We start from the raw sequence: 5,274 nt of genomic DNA on the forward strand, positions 1-5,274 counted from the left end.
CTTAACTCTCTCCAACTTTCCCCCTTGCGGCTGTAGCTTTTTATTCTACTTATACGGGGTACCCAACCCTAAAACCTTCAGTCCTTCTTCTGCAATTTGCAGCCAGGGGCTGCCCCAAAGTTCTCTTGCAAGCTGCGACCAAAACGCAGCTTGCGTGCCGCGATTCTCATCATCATTTTTCTTTTTTTCTTTTTTTTTCTTTTTTTCATCAAGCAAAATTGATAAAAATAAAGATAAATAAATAATAATAACAAATTAACAAAATTGTCAACAAAACTAAGTAACAATAATAATAATAATTTTAAAAAAAAATCTAAACCACTAAAACAACAAAAAATGGACATTTTTCAATCTTTTTCTACATTTTCCATTGTTTTCTTTTTTCTTTTGAGAAATTCCATGCTAAAAGCTTAAAAATAAAATAACAACATGAAACTAAAAAAACTAAAAACTAAAAATGAATAAAACAAACATGACAAAAACAAAAACTAAGAAATAAAGAGTAAATGATCTTGAGCTAAAATTTGGTGTCTACAATGAATAGTATCATTTTATTTGTCAGTTTATTTCTAATTATTGGTGCTATTCCTTGTTATGTATTATAAGCAATATGGTTGCTAATTTGGTATTTTATTTTTGATACTATTTAAGTGTGTTTGTTGAACAATTAACCTTTGAAGTTTGTGTCTACTTGAATTTATGTATTTGTAATTTAAATGCTTGATAATGTGGTGACTTTTAATTGTGACTAGTTTGTTTCTAAGATTGAACTTTTTGTAATGTTAATTGTTTTGCTTTTTGGTGCAGCTAATGTTAATATGCATGTTTCTTAAATTATCAGTTGAAGTTATACAATAATAATTCTTTTTTTGTATAAATTTTCTTAATTTTATCTAATTTTATTATATTTATTTATATCTTCAAATGAATTTTTTATAATATATATCATATTTATATATATTTTAAAAATAAAAATTTGTGGGGCTTACGCTTGGGCCTTTCGTCCCATTTGCAATGCCTTCGCCGGATTTGGGGCAGGGATGGTCATCAAGTGGACCGTCCCTAAAAATTTACGGCCAAAATTTGGCAAAAAAAAAATTGTACGGTACAAATCTCATTTTGTACCTCGTTTTTAATAACATGTGTGAGACCCACAAAATTTTGTTCTAAAATTACACATTGTGGAAAGTAAGTTACACTATGTCTAAACAAAATTATGCCATGTGCAAAATACGCATAACCTTCAGGAACGGTTGCAAACGGTTGCAAGTGCAACCGTTCCTGCCCCTGGTCCGCCATCGTCTTTTAAAACATTGATTTCAATTGACCATTGGCCGACTGACCGTTCATAATAGTAAACAATGAGTTCTTGGCAGTAGTAGTTAATTACTCGGCCAGTTCCACAACTTTATATAGCACCCCTTCAAGGCTCCATGCTCATTAAAACACCCTTCCAAACACACACACACACACACCAAAAGAAATGGAGATTTCTTTCACCCCCACCACCAGTTGGGCCGCCTACGCAGTCGCATGGCTTGCAACGATGGTCATCGCGCTCCTTTGTAGGCGTTTTCATCAGAAAAAACTCAACCTCCCACCAGGTCCAAAGCCCTGGCCTATCGTTGGAAATTTAAACCTCATTGGCACCCTCCCTCATCGTTCAATCCATCAACTATCCCTAACATATGGTCCCCTAATGCACCTCCGTTTTGGCTCCTTCCCCGTTGTGGTCAGCTCCTCCGTGGAGATGGCCAAAGTTTTCCTCAAGACCATGGACGCCACTTTTGCTGATAGGCCCAAAACAATCGCCGGAAAGTATACCGGCTACAACTACTCCAACATTCTTTGGCCCCTTACGGACCATACTGGCGCCAGGTGCATAAGATGTGCCTCATGGAATTGTTCAGCGCAAAAAGACTCGAGTCCTATGAACATATTCGGGTGGAAGAAATGAATTCACTTCTTCAGGGGCTGTTCCAATCATTAGGCAAGCCTGTCTTGTTGAAAGATCACCTCACAACTATGACCTTGAATGTGATTAGCAGGATGGTGTTGGGGAAAAGATACTTGGACCAGTCTGATCAGAACTCAATCGTCACGCCGGAAGAGTTCGTGAAGATGATGGATGAGCTCCTTTTGCTGAATGGAGTCTTTAACATTGGTGATTCGATACCTTGACTGAATTTCTTGGAGGCTGAAAGCCCTGAGCAAGAAATTCGACTGGTTTCTAGAGCATGTCCTGGATGAGCATAACGCGGCCAGGATGAGGAATGACAAACAGAATCGTGTAAGCAAGGACATGGTGGACGTCCTTCTGGACCTTGCGGAGGATCAGACTTTAGAGGTGAAGCTGGAGAGGCATGGAGTCAAGGCATTCACTCTGGTATAGTGGTTCTATTTGTAATATATATATATATATATATATATATATATATATATACACATATATAAACTTTAATAATTGCACTGAAATGTTTTCGAATAATGAATGAATTCCAGGACCTACTTGTTGGTGGAACAGAGAGCTCAGCGATGACAGTCGAATGGGCCATTTCGGAGTTGCTGAAAAACCCAGAATTATTCGAAAAGGCAATCCAAGAACTTGACAGGGTTATCGGTCAGAACCGATGGGTAACAGAGAAGGACATCCCAAACCTTCCTTATGTAGAAGCCATTGTTAAAGAAACACTGCGTATGCACCCTGTGGCACCAATGCTGGTGCCAAGATGTGCCCGCGAAGATTGCAATGTTGCAGGGTATGATATCCAGAAGGGAACTCGAGTTCTCGTTAATGTTTGGACAATTGGAAGGGATCCCGAATTGTGGAAAAACCCCCAGGAATTTTGCCCTGCCAGATTCATTGGAAAGGAAATTGATGTAAAAGGGCAAGACTACGAGTTGTTGCCTTTTGGTTCTGGAAGAAGAATGTGCCCGGGGTACAGTTTAGGCCTTAAGGTTGTCCAATCCACTTTGGCCAATCTTTTACATGGATACAACTGGAAGTTGCCAGGAGATCTGAATCCTGAGGAGTTGGACATGGAAGAAATCTTCGGGCTTTCAACACCAAGGAAGTTCCCGCTTGTTGCCGCCGTTGAGCCTCGGCTTCCTCATTATCTTTATTCACTGTGATTTGATATATATGCTTAATTCTTAGGATCGAGATCAAATTGTGTTCAAATAATTCAGCAATGCAAGTTCTAATAGAATTTTTGTATGTAGCAGCAATGCACTTTTATACATGTTTTGTTTCTCACCGCGCTTCAAATCCTTGTTGTTGATGGCATTATTTTGAGGTTGTTATCCCTATTTTGTGCAATAAATGTGTGAATATATGTGTGTGGAATGTGTTTCTTTCCTTTTCGTGCACGTACGTGGTGTGTGTTCCAAATAAATTACTTGAGCCCAGTTTGGATTGCTCTTATCCCCAAAAAAAATTTAATATTTTTATAAATAAATTTTTTTAATATATTGTTCAATTACTTTTTTAATTCACATATATAAATCCTATCTTAAAAAAAATGTTACACTAATTTGTTTCTAAAAACTCTTGAGAAGTTGCAATTCAAATAACCGCTTACTTTTTCAGTCTTGGTTCATATTCTTACACCTTTACAAATAGCTAACCACTATTTTGGTTGAAAGCATTTGTGATTCGTGATCCACCGACCTAAAAACATCTCTTCCCCACAAAGGCCATTTGCTTCACTACGTTACATTGTTGAATTTTTCAGCGGATACTAGCTTAGGAAGAGAGAGCTGACCTGATGTTCCAAATACAATCATAAAATACAGAGGTACACTTTTGAAGCTATTTTAGACTGATGTCCTAAACTATTGTCTTCACATAACCCGTAGCAATTATACCTTGTGATGGTGCCAAGATTTTTATCGTGGCGCCGGGGGGAGGGGGTAAAATGTTCAAAATAATTTTTATCTATTTAAATATATGACATCTAACAATATCAAATATTAACTTTAATTATAAAGGTATGTCTATTTCATAAATATGAACCATAGTCATAATGAATTAAGACAAGAAATAACCCTTGATTAAATATCTTATAATATCACAAACCACCCAAATTGCATATTTATAAGAAGATGCTCCAATATATCGCCTGTACAAAAAAAAAAAAAAAACTATGCAATATAAATAAAACTAGTTTACATTAAAAAATGATAAAAGTTATGTCAACATACACTAAAATTTCAAACTCTTTTATTAAAAATAAATTGAGTTTTATGTTTTTTTTTAGAAGTAAATTTATCTATGATTGAATTAGTGCTAAATTTTCCAACAACTTTCTTTTCTTTGTATAGAATTAGGCAATCATTCAAGCAATTATCTTCCATCTTGTTTCGGAACTTTGTCTTGATTATCTTCATAATTGAAAATACCTAATCTGTAGTTGCAGTTATTACAAGAAGAGTGAGAATGAGTCCAATTAATTGGGCTAAATTGTATATTTGTATATGAGCCATTAAAGTAATTATTTTTGTTTTAACCCATTGATAATTATGAATTGGATCTTTTTATTATAATATATCAAATTGGGTCAATTTACTATGAATCATCGATTGTATGTTTACTTTTTGAAAGTTAAATAAATAGCACAATAAATAATAAATAATTTTTTTTGAAGAAAGAATTAATTCAAAGGTGGCTAATTCATATATATATATATATATATATATATATATATATAAACTCTCATAATATAAATTAAATTGTAAAAAATTAAGAGGGGCCAACTTTATTTTGCACATAGATCATATAATATGAATTAAAATTTTCAAAACTCAGAGAGGGCCATGCCCCTCATTCCCCTTGACTCCGTCATTGGGTATAACTATTGTCTGTTAAGCCGGTTGAAGTTGTGGAGATCAAATGATACTAGAACTTGAAAATTTCACAAATAACCTTCGAAACATCCTAATTCATATAATAGCCCAACTGAGATCCCACCATGAATCGGAGCCCACTACGTCCCCACCGCCCACACTCTCCTTCGTCTCTTTCTATTCTTGCTTCCAATCCATGTCAGTCATTTCACTCAAAATTCATCAAATCCCAAGCCATCAATAGTAGAGCACCACAACAGGTAGCGGCTTAACAATATCCAATAATCAAATCATCAGAAATAATATTCAAATTAGTAGACAATTAGTTTTTTCCCTCACCCCTTTAGATTTGTTCAACAGTCACTTACTCCAATCAAACACATGACAATTGGTGAATCACAATCAACTTAGGATGTTCGAACTTTTAAA

General features: G+C 35.2%; 1 pseudogene; it reads left to right on the forward strand.

The window, feature by feature from the left end:
* The first annotated feature begins 1,468 nt into the window (after positions 1 to 1,468).
* On the forward strand, positions 1,469 to 3,217 carry LOC113756192 (annotated as a pseudogene).
* The last annotated feature ends 2,057 nt before the right edge of the window (positions 3,218 to 5,274 follow it).

This window comes from Coffea eugenioides, unplaced genomic scaffold (genome assembly GCF_003713205.1).
Source record: "Coffea eugenioides isolate CCC68of unplaced genomic scaffold, Ceug_1.0 ScVebR1_2043;HRSCAF=3002, whole genome shotgun sequence".
NCBI lineage: Eukaryota > Viridiplantae > Streptophyta > Magnoliopsida > Gentianales > Rubiaceae > Coffea > Coffea eugenioides.